Source organism: Triticum aestivum, chromosome 3A (genome assembly GCF_018294505.1).
Source record: "Triticum aestivum cultivar Chinese Spring chromosome 3A, IWGSC CS RefSeq v2.1, whole genome shotgun sequence".
Taxonomy (NCBI): domain Eukaryota; kingdom Viridiplantae; phylum Streptophyta; class Magnoliopsida; order Poales; family Poaceae; genus Triticum; species Triticum aestivum.
In genome coordinates, this window is record NC_057800.1 from 108,730,409 (window position 1) to 108,743,023 (window position 12,615).

The window sequence follows — 12,615 nt, forward strand, 5'->3', positions numbered from 1 at the left end:
AGACTTAGCTGCAGTCAGGCACTCGCCTAAGTTTGAAAAAATCCTACCGAGTGGAGAGCAATCCTCCCACTCGGGGGCTTAGCTGCAGTCTAGTACTCGCCTAAGTTCTCTCACTTAGAGACTTAGCTGCAGTCAGGCACTCGCCTAAGTTTGAAAAAATCCTACCGAGTGGAGAGAAAACCTCCCACTCAGGGACTTACCTGCAGCCCAATGCTCGCCTAAGTTCTCTCACTTAGAGACTTAGCTGTAGTCAGGCACTCGCCTAAGTTTGAAAAAATCCTACCGAGTGGAGAGCAAACCTCCCACTCGGGGACTTAGCTGCAGCCCAATGCCCGCTAAGTGTTGAAAAATCCTATCGAGTGGAGGGCAAACCTCCCACTCGGGGGCTTAGCTGCAGCCCAACGCTCGCTTAATTGTTTAAAAATCCTACCGAGTGGAGAGCAAACCTCTCACTCGGAGGCTTAGCTGCAGCCCAGTGCTCGCCTAAGTACAAGACTTCCGAGTGAAGACCAAGATCCACTCGACGAATCAACGAGAGATCAAGTTCAGATAAAGCCTAAAGGGTCCCAGACCTCAAAGTACTCGAGCCCTCGGCTCGGCAAAGTTTAACGGTTACAAGTCCACTCGGCATTCCGAGGTAAATTTAAAGTTTTTCACTCCTCGGGAGGAGGACTGGAAGGGGCGACGAACTCATCCAAGTCGATCCCGTCGGCAATGCGGGAGGCAGCGGTGATAAAAGTCTCCATGAAGTCTTGAAAGCTGTGCTTCTTGGTATCGGCAACTTGGATGGCCGCCAGCTTTTCTTCTCGCGCCTCCTTGCAATGGACGCGGACCAGAGACAGAGCGACATCGGCACCGCACCTAGCAGAAGATTTCTTCCATTCCGCCACTCGACCTGGGACTTCGGTAAGTCGAGCCATCAGAGACTCGAGGTCGTTCTGAAGCGTCGTCCCAGGCCAGAGTGTCGATCCGCGACATCGCAACTTTCAGCCGAGCCAGATAGTCAACGACGCTGGCAGTACGAGACTCCAGACGGAGCACGTTCATTGCAGCCTCGTCCTTCACAAGAGAGTTAACAGGGTCCAAGCTTGGCTCCACTCGACCGGTTTCCTCTTCGAAGTTCTGCCAGAATTCTACAAACACGATTCAAGAATAAGACAGTGGCCGTACGCAGGCTCGGCAATTACAAGAGAGTCAGGTTGGAATAATTACCTTCGAGCATGACGAACAGCTTCTTGGCGAGCCCTCCGAGATAAGCCTCCAGATCTTTTGCCTTCCCCGCCAGCTCACCCGCCTTGGCGTGCAGAGCCATCTTCTCCTTCTTCAGTCGACTGGCATCTCGATTAGCTGTCTCAAGAGCAACTTTAAGTCTGGAGTTCTCCTCTTCAAGAGTCCCGACCGAAGCCAGCTTCTCTTCTGCGAGCTTCGTTTTGCTCGAGGCCTCCTTCAGCGCCTCTGCAAGGTCTTGATCCTTCTTCTTTAAAGCTTCCTCCAGTTTACCTGCGGCGCGTCAAGTGGAACCAACATCAAGAATGGACAGGAAAGAAAAGCCACCTGTTAAGAATGGAGAACCTCACCAGCCATACCTTTTGCCTCTTCTTGCGCCTTCTTCAAATTCTCATGAGCAAGCTTCAAGTTAAGGTTAAGCTGGATCTGCTGATTCTCCAACTCAGTATAGCGAGCTACAAGTTCGCAAGATTTCTGTAAAAAGAAAAATCAGTCGACAGACGTCCAAGATAAGTTGCTTCCGAGTAACTAAGAGACAATGATGACGTTTCTAAGACCACAGCCGAATCAAAAACATTCGACAGTAGTCTCGAGGACTACACCCAGTGGGTGCACTCAGCGTGCCCTCACTGGTTTAAAAAAAAGGTCGACTACCCGCAGTCGGCCGGATACAGTTCCACTCGACCTGGCCCGACCAAACCGAGTGAAGAAATGCAGCTACAGCAACACAATGTAAAGACTACAGTCGACTGCCAGCAGTCCACAGTAGTCTCGGGGGACTACACCCAGTGGGTGCACTTAGCGTGCCCCCACTCGTCTGAGAATTAGAAGACACACCCAGTGGGTGTATAGATGCAGATACAAAAGATCTTCGGAAAAGAGACTCTTCAAACAGCATATCATAACAGACCAAGTGTTGAGTCGACTGACCTGGACGTTGCTCTGAAGAGCCGAACTCGCGTCATAGGCTGCTTGGCTGGCCTCTCGAGCCATCTTCACTTGCTCCATCATGATCCCCGCCTGGCGTATAGCCTCCTTTGCAGCAGCCACTTGGTCCTCAGGGACGGGGTATGCGGCAAAAAGTGAAGACGGATGCGCAGTCGACGACGAGGGCCGCGCACTCGCCAGAGGAACGGCGAAGGTCATAGAAGCCCGAGCGGTGTCACCACCATCCCGAGCCATGGCCTCGGACGCCGGAGCGGATTGGGGGGTCTTGTCAGCCGACGCCCTCTTGTGCCTCCTCACTCTCAACGGACCGTTGTCATCGTCATCCGGGAGGTCGATAACATGAGGAGGGGCTACAAAGGAAAAGTTCAATCGACCAGAGTTGCAGTAAATTACCAGTCGACTCAATACAGAACGTCAGTAATCGTACCAGGGTTGGAGGTAGCAACATCCTCCATCTCTTGGTCGTCACCCTTGGCGGAGACCTCAGAAGTAGCAGCACTGCAAAACTCGAAAGTCAGTTAGTTGGCTCAATGAATCGACCAAGGATCTGTCCATGGTCGACGAAGGAAAACAAGTTTTATTGTTACCCAGAAATGGTAGGGACAGCTATCTTCATCTTGGGTAGAGCCTTGGGCGGCTTGGACAGCGTCGTGCGTGGGAGCTTGGGGACCTTCCCAGTCGGCATAGGAGAAGAGGTCCGAGGGCGTTTCGACGACTGCCCAACAGAAGCAGTCGCCTTGCCACGTTCCCGCGCTGGGTCGTGTGTGTGTTTGGACCGCCCCTCTGGGCGAGGGGGTTCGACCTCCTCCTCCTCCTCTTCGCTGGAGTCGACATTGTCGTCTCCCTCTCCTTCACCGTCGGACTCCCACTCGCCTTGGTCGTCCCCGCTCTCACCTCCGCTCGCCTCCCCTTCCTCAGTTGGCCCCTGAGCCCCGTTGGGCGTCGAGTACATCTTGGTGGTCGCCTGGAAAAAATAGACAAGACGAAAGTCAATCGACCAACTCAAAGAAGACCAATGCAGAAAACAAGATTTCAGTCGGGAGCATTTTCAGTCGGAATGCAAAGAACAAGACATACCTGGTCCACTTCATATGAGTTGTCGAGTGGAGTTACCCTCCTGGCTCCTCGGGGGTTGTCTTTGTTCCCCGTGATGCTCGACAGCCACCCCTCCAGCATCTCGTCGGTGACCTCCTCCGGGTGGATCCGAGTGGTGTCATCAAGACCAGAATACAACCACATCGGGTGGTCACGGGCCTAGAGCGGTTGGATGCACCTCTGGAGGAAGACCTCCAGTAGGTCCATACCAGTCACACCCTCGCGGACAAGCTCGACCACTCGACCGGCCAGCACTTTGACTTGGGCCCTTTCCTCCGGCGTCACTTTCATAGAAGCGGGTTTTTCAGCTCGGTCGAGGGAGAAAGGAGGAAGACCAGTCGACTGTCCTGGGGTCGCCTGGTCCTGACAGTAGAACTAGGTCGACTGCCAACCACGGACTGACTCCGGGAAAGTAATGGATGGAAAACAGCTCTTCCCCCTCGCCTGGATCGCCAAGCCCCCGCACAACTGGATCACCTGCTTCCTCTCGTCACTCGACTTGGCCTTCTTGACCGATTGAGAACGGCAAGTAAAGATGTGTTTGAAAAGTCCCCAATGGGGGCGGCAACCCAAGAAAGCCTCACACATGGAAATGAAAGCGGCGAGGTAGACAATGGAGTTGGGAGTGAAGTGGTGGAGCTGCGCTCTGAAGAAGTTCAAGAAGCTCCGGAAAAAAGGATGGGGCGGCAGAGAAAACCCTCGGTCGATGTGGGTGGCTAGGAGAACGCACTCACCGTCGCGGGGTTGAGGTTCGATCTCTTCCCCCGGAAGACGCGTGGCTTGGTGGGGAATGACTCCCCCCTCGACCATGTCGTCGAGATCCTCTTGCCGGAGCACCGACGGCATCTAGTCGCCCTGGATCCAACCTTTGGGCAGAGCGGTCCTAGAGGAAGATCCGCCCCGAGCCGACCTCTTCCCTTTCCCCGCCGCCGCCGCCTTCTTCACGCGCTCCAGAGTGGAGGTCTTGCTCTTCATCATTGTCGCCGGCGAAGTCTCGAACGGGCCTGCTGCGCTGGGGCGGGAACGGAGGTGGCGGAAGGACTTGCGAAGGGGGAGAGGCGGAAGAAAGGAGGAGAAGAGAGCGCACTGCTTGGAAACCCCGAGCCGGTGATTTATAACGGACCGCTTCCGAGTGGCTGACTGGTAGGCCCAGGCTATCCAGTCAAATCCCGCAGCAGACGCGCGCGCAGTACGTGGCGAAAAAGGTGACGTGGGGATCGAGGAGCTTCCGCTTTATCGCTTCCGATTACTGCAGCCGCTCCTGTCCCGCGCGCTTCCCAAAATCCAAATCCCGCGACATCCGCGGGCCACAAAACAACTTGTCAAAACAGAAGACCCCAATCGCGCCGGTGCTCGGTGTCACAAACAAAGAAATTCACTCGACGAAAGGCCTGGAATGGATCAAGGCGACTGAAAAAGGTTGGCAACGTCATCCGTGACGATTGACCCAAAACGAGGCGCTCACATAGCCCGAAGAACCAGTCGGAAAGATCTCCAACTCTTTCCCCACTCTAACCTCGATCCATTCGGGGGCTAATGATGAAGACATGTACCTAGGGTAGGGACACGGACCTGACCAAAGAGTCCTACCCTAGGACATCCCTAGGAGAAGTCACCTTTCAATCGACTTGAAGGTATCCCACTCAACGGATTCAAGACACTCGACCAAGAAGCTATCACTCGACCATGAAGCCAACCACTCGACCGCCAGGAGACCTATAGTCAAACGGTCAGCTGTTAAGTAGTCTTTATGGTCATTATAGCACTTTATTAGGGGCGTTACCAGTAACGCCCAACCTTAAATGTACCTTAAACCCTGCATTACTGAGGGCAGGAGGGGGCCGGCGAACTCTATATAAGCCACCCCCTCCTCAATATGAAGGGTTCGCACCCCTGTTATTCACACGCCAGTAATCCAATCGACCGCCTCCGGGCACCGAGACATAGGGCTGTTACTTCCTCCGCGAAGGGCCCGAACTCGTACATCTTGGTGTGTTTACAACTTCCCAATAGCTGAGATCTAGCCTCTCCATACATACCCCCTACATCACTGTCGGAGTTAGAACCACGACAACCACCAAGCCCATGTCAACCAAGCTTCCACCGCAATTCACATGCAGCTGCCAGCCCAACCAGCTGGGCGGGCACCTGCGTGGCAACATGCAGCTCCCAGATCTTCGTGAAGGCTCTACCACCGCGCCAACTCAGCTGCCTGCCTACCTACATGGCACCGCACGCATCCCTGGCCGAGGTGCGTGTCGAAGCGATGAGAGCGGCAATGGACGGGACAGGCCTCGCCCCCTTCCCCGATAAAGCAAGAGGACACCTAAGTGATGCATTAAATGCACCTTGCCCTGTAATACGGGGGATAACCTCGTGCGACTGTAGACGTTTCCACCTCATGTGTGCCACTGTGGCAACCCCTTTTTCCTATAAAAGGAGGCCCGAGGCGATGAGGAGAGGGATTCAGCCCTTTGGAACCACACGCAGACCACAACTAGTTCGAGAGCTCAAGAACTCTCAGAAATACACCCACCAAAGCAGGACTAGGGTTTTACGCATCCTTGCGGCCCGAACTTGGGTAAACGATCCTTGTGCTGTCTACTAGCCCTGCTCTCCTCGCAACCCTGCGCCCCGACAACCGTAGTAGGGATTCTTGTGATCCCATAGGTGTCGTTCCACACCGCACACCCTATGTTATAACTGTTGCATGATCGATCCCATCCTACATAGTTCTCCATCACTGATCCAATGCCTATGAGCTTTTCATATATTGTTATTCGCTTATTTACTTTTCCGTTGCTATTGTTACAATCACTACAAAACCCAAAAATATTAATTTTGCTACCGTTACCACTATTATCATATTACTTTTCTACTAAACACTTTGTTGCAGATATTAAGTTTCCAGGTGTGGTTGAATTGACAACTCAGCTGCTAATACTTGAGAATATTCTTTGGCTCCCCTTGTGTCGAATCAATAAATTTGGGTTGAATACTCTACCCTCGAAAATTGTTGCGATCCCCTATACTTGTGGGTTATCAAGACTATTTTCTGGCACCGTTGTCGGGTAGCATAACTCTATTCTTTAAGTCACTTGGGATTTATATCTGCTGGTCACTATGAAGAACTTGAAAGATCAAAGAACCAAGATTTTTGCCTCAACTACGAGGGGAGGTAAGGAACTGCCATCTAGCTCTGCACTTGATTCACCTTCTGTCATGAGTAAACTTGCGACACCCACACATGCTATTGATTCTGATACGTCGCATGTTATTGATGATGCCACTTCTGCTTTGCATGATATTTATGATGAAACTACTTCTATGCTTGATACTACTGTGCCACTAGGTGAATTTCTTGATGAACAACTTGCTAGGGCTAGAGAGAATGAAATTATTGAAACTGATAATATTGATGAAAGTGATGATGAAGATTCTCCCCTAGATATGAATTGCATGTTGTTCCTGAAGGTTATGTTATGGCTGAAGAAACTGCTAGAGATTTCTTAGCTTGCAATGATAGATCTGATCTCAAGAAATTATTAGCTAAGCTTAAAGAAAAATCTTTGAATGCTAGAATGAAATATGACCCTGCTTTTGCTACTTCACCTACCTTTATTACTGATAAGGATTATGATTTCTCTGTCGATCCTGAGTTAATTACTTTGGTTGAATCTGATCCTTTTTATGGCTATGAATCTGAAACTGTTATGGCACATCTTACTAAATTAAATGATATAGCCACCCTGTTTACACATGATGAGAAAACTCGCTATTATTATATCCTTAAGTTCTTTCCGTTCTCATTAAAGGGTGATGCTAAAACATGGTTTAATTCTCGTAATCCTGGTTGTGTGCGTAGTCCCCAGGATATGATTTATTACTTCTCTGCTAAATATTTCCCCGCTCATAAAAAACAAGCTGCCTTAAGGGAAATATATAATTTTGTGCAAATTGAAGAAGAGAGTCTCCCACAAGCTTGGGGGAGGCTTCTCCGATTAATTAATGCTTTGTCTGATCATCCTCTAAAGAAAAATGAAATACTTGATATCTTTTATAATGGACTAACTGATGCTTCCAGAGATTACCTGGATAGTTGTGCTGGTTGTATTTTCAGGGAAAGAACTATTGATCAAGCTGAATTGTTATTGAATAATATGTTGACTAATGAAAATAGTTGGACACTTCCTGAACCAACTCCTAGGCCAACTCCGAAGAAAAGGGGTATTCTATTTCTTAGTCCTGAAGATATGCAAGAGGCAAAGAAATCTATGAAAGAAAAAGGTATTAAAGCTGAAGATGTTAAAAATTTACCACCTATTGAAGAAATACATGGTCTTGATAACCCGACACAGGTAGTAAAGATAAATTCTCTCTATATATTTGATAAATGTGAAATTCCATTTACTAAGTTTGCTAGCCAATGCTTGGATGAGTTTGATGACTTTATGGTTAAACAGGAAAACTTCAATGCTTATGTTGGTAGACAATTGAAACACAATGGTGATATGCTTGAACACCTGAGTAATGTTAAAGGTGAACTTAAACTTATTAGTAAACATGCTTCTATGGTTACCACTCAAGTAGAACAAGTACTTAATGCTCAGAATGATTTGCTCAATGAATTAAAGAATAAGAATGATAATGTTGTTAGAGTTATGACTAGAGGTGGTAAAATGACTCAGGAACCTTTGTATCCTGAGGGCCATCCTAAGAGAATTGAGCAAGATTCTCAGAGAACTAATGTTGATGCACTTAGTCCTTCTAAGAAGAAGAAAAAGAAAAATGATAGGACTTTGCATGCTTCTAGTGGACCTGTTATTGACACACCTGAGAATCCCAATGATATTTCTATTTCTGATGCTGAAACACAATCTGGTAATGAACAGGAACCTAGTGATAATGTTAATGATGATGTTCATGTTTATGCTCAACCTAGCAATGATAATGATGTAGAGATTGAACCTGCTGTTGATCTTGATAACCCACAATCAAAGAATCAACGTTATAATAAGAGAGACTTTGTTGCTAGGAAGCACGGTAAAGAAAGAGAACCATGGGTTCAGAAACCCATGCCTTTTCCTCCTAAACCATCCAAGAAAAAGGATGATGACGATTTTGAGCGCTTTGCTGAAATGACTAGACCTATGTTTTTGCGTATGCGTTTGACTGATATGCTTAAAATGAATCCTTATGCTAAGTACATGAAAGATATTGTTACTAATAAAAGAAAGATACCAGAAGCTGAAATTTCCACCATGCTTCCTAATTATACTTTCAAGGGGGGAATACCAAATAAACTTGGAGATCCCAGAGTACCAACTATACCATTCTCCATTAAAATAAACTATGTTAAAACTGCTTTATGTGATCTTGGAGCCAGTGTTAGTGTTATGCCTCTCTCTTTATATCGTAGACTTGATTTGAATAAGTTGACACCTACTGAAATATCTTTGCAAATGGCTGACAAATCAACTGCTATACCTGTCGGTATTTGTGAGGATGTGCCTGTTGTGGTTGCAAATGTTACTATTTTAACAGACTTTGTTATTCTTGATATTCCCGAGGACGATAGTATTTCTATTATTCTTGGAAGACCCTTTTTGAATACTGAAGGGGCTGTTATTGATTGCACCAAAGGCAATGTCACTTTTCATGTTAATGGTAATGAGCATACGGTACACTTTCCGAGGAAACAACCTCAAGTCCACAGTATCAATCTATTGGAAAATTTTCAACAATCACTATTGGAGGTTTTGAATTTCCTCTTCCTAGTGTCAAGAAGAAATATGAAATTCTTATTGTTGGGGACATGCATATCCCCGTTGAGGTAACCTAGTGTTATTCGAAAATTCTCCGGTTTCATGTTATTCGAAATGAGTTTGTTAACAAGACCTGATCAACCTTGTTAGTGGATTCCTTTTGATGAGCATGAGATGGATGAATTTAGAAAACACAACTCTCTGTACCCTCTTTTTACTTTCTATTATTTATATTAAATAAAGCAAAAATAGTATTTTTTTTGTCTGTTTTCTGAATTATCCATGCAATAAAAAATACCCAGAAAATAAAAGTTCTCCAAATGCCCTAAAAATTAAATATGATTTTTTTCTAGAATATTTGAGAATATCTGGCACTGAGAACACATCAGGGGGAGCCAGCACCTGGCCACGAGGGTCTAGGGCACGCCCTACCCCCTGGGCATGCCCCCTGCCTTGTGGACCCCACGTGGGTCCCCTCCACTTATTCCAGCCACCACACACTCCTTCCTCCCAAAAAAATCACCAACCAGCTCAAGCACGAGTTCTAGCTCATCTTGCTGCCATTTTCGATCTCCTAGCTCAAAGCTCCATTCACAAAACTGCTTTGGGGGATTGTTCTTTGGTATGTGACTCCTCCAATGGTCCAATTAGTTTTTGTTCTAGTGCTTTATTTATTGCAATTTTTTGCTGCTTAGGTGACCTTGTTCTTGAGCTTGCATGTCAAATTTATGTGGTCAAAAGTAGTTTTAATGCATGATATGGCCTCTAGGCACTTGTAGGAGTAGTTGCTATCAATTTTGTTGAGTTCGGTTCACTTTTATTTTTAAGTTACTAAAAATTTCAGAAATTTTTCAGAGGAAGAAATATGTTTAGGAAAATGTACCAAGGTGGTTCCTCAAGGAAGAAAGGACCCAGGCCCGCAATACACGAGCCGGACAATGAACCACCAAGGGATGCTCAAGTGCGGCCTTGTGAATGGTCGTCAGAGGACTTCATTGTTCGAGCAGGAATCAAGGAGGAATTTGAAGCATATGTGCGTAATGCCGACCTTGAGAGCTTCATGGCAGATAAGTGCCGTCAGTACCACTACCTCACTGATTCCTTTGTGAGAATGTTTGAATTTTCATCATCACACAATTCTCAAACTGTCCTGTTTGATCTTTATGATAAATCTTATACCACGGACTTAGAAGATTTTAACACTGCTTGTAAACTCCCACAGTGGGGTAATGTTAGTGAACCTCACAAATCTGAATATAGAGACTTTCTTGCTAGTATAACTGTGGGGGGATCTAGGGAAATCACGCAAGCTACCATATGGAGCATTCATTTTCCTGCTATACATTATTTTGCTCTATTTATAGGTAGATGCATAAATGGTAAGGATGAGGCATGTCACATGTGTGTGCCAGATCTTAGTGTTCTCAAGAGTGTTGTATTAGGAGATAGACAATATACCTTGGGGGCCATTGTTGCACGCAGGTTGCATAATAACAAAATTAATGGAGATTTCTTTGGTGGAATTTATGCAACCCATTTAGCTGATTTTTCTTGAGATACCCATATGTGGAGATGATATTGAGTTACCTCCTGCTTATTTAGATTATAATGCCATGGTTCGTCATCAGTTTGTTGAGAGGAACAATCAGTTCCTCCAGTTATGACTAATCTTTGACAGAGGACGCACCTATCACGTCGCTCTCCCTGCTCCTGCCTTCTTTGACTTTCAAGCAAAAGGGAGATATGTTATAACCAGGGAGGAGGCAACCGAGTACGAGAGGAGGACGGAGGCAGCTCGCCTCCAAGCTGTAGCTCGTCAAGCAATAGCTGACGCATCTCAGTCCGACCCCAGCTTCAACTTCGGATATCCGCTAGGCCATCCATGGGCATAGACCAACTTAGGCTAAAAGCCTAAGCTTGGGGGAGTACGTATTTCTCACCGACATTACATTCTTGTTCACACAATCATGCTAGTTGTTGGTGCTCATACTTTTTCACTATATCATCCATGATAGTTTATTTCCTTTTTAGATTTCTTCTTGTGTGCCTTAATAAACCTTAAGAAAAACAAAAAAATTAGTTGTAGCTTTTAGTTAGTTTACTTTCCATGCTTGTAGTAGTAGTAATTAAAAAGAAAACCCAAAAAGATTTCTCGTTCTTCTTTTGCTTGTTGGGAGCTTTCCCGTTGTTGGGGATATACCCCGCGGTATGATCCGGTCGGAGTTATAACCCGGCTGGGAATTAGTAAACCGGCGGGTGTTAAGGCAGGTGGTAAACCGGTTGTGTTAAGTCAGACGGTAAACCGGCAGGTTGTTAAACCGGCTGACAGTTAAGACAGACAGGTAAAACAGACAGTTAACTCAGACAGTAAACCGGTAGGTTGTTAAACCGGCTGACAGTTAAGACAGGAGTTAAGTCAGATGATAACTCAGCAGACATTCTTAAAATGGCAGACCATCTTAAACCGGCACCAGTTAACTCCCGGCAGACTATCTTAAACCGGCACCAGTTAACTCCCGGCAGGCAGTGGTAACTGGGTTTCCAGGAGTTATGAAGCCTGAGACATTATGAAGCCCAAGATGTTAAGAATCCCAAGAAGAGAAGTCATAATAGTTAAGTCTTAAGTCCGAGTTGGACTCTACATGTAACCCGCCCCTTCAACATATATAAGGAGGGGCAGGGCTCCCCAAAGAGGGACAAGTAAGGAGAAACAATCTTAAGGGTTAGGGTTAACTGGGAGAGCCGGTTTACGGCGACTTCCTCATGATCATAATGAGACATAGCCTCAAACAGCATGTAGGGTTGTTACCGGATGATGTTTCCCAGGGCCCGAAGCTGTCTAAACCCTTGTCTTACATTGCGTCTCTCGATTCCGCTCAACCCCTCTCAAGCTACCACATATATGCGTTGGCCTCACGACTAAGTCCTCACACTAGGACATCTGCTGTGACAAATCCATGATAGTTGGCGCCCACCGTGGGGCCTGCGCAGGGTGGTGTTGAGTTCTTGGAGGGATCTTTCCTAGGGATCGAAGAGCTCACAATTTTCTGAATGAAAAAGAGCCGGTTTGAAAGGCTGTTTGCAACGCCGTCACATCGTCTCAATCCACCAAGTCCCAGCTGCACGAGGTGATTTGTCTGCTACGTTACTACTCCGAGGCCAACTGGAGTTCAAGTGATCCGTCCGACTACAAATTCCGTTGAGTTGCCATAGTCGGTTTATCACCCATCCCTGTTGTTCCGCCGCGTTGCAACTACCCTTGTTCTATACATATCATCCATAGTGGCTGCCACTCATGAGGGAATCAAGTCCCGAGGCAAACATCAATCTGCCGCTTTGTTCGTGAAGACCAAAATCAAGTCATCAACTGCTGCACCATTATCCACTATGACATGTGGAGGCACTAGTACAGAGTATTAGTCCGGTCGTTGTTTTTTCCATCAGATGTCGCTTTCACCGAGGCATATTACTGCTGGTAAAGGTTGCTATACATAGAAGAATAAACAGATCTAAACCGGATTGCTCAAGCATAATAAAAAATAAAAGGAGTACCAACGACCCGGACGTGGATAAGGCCACA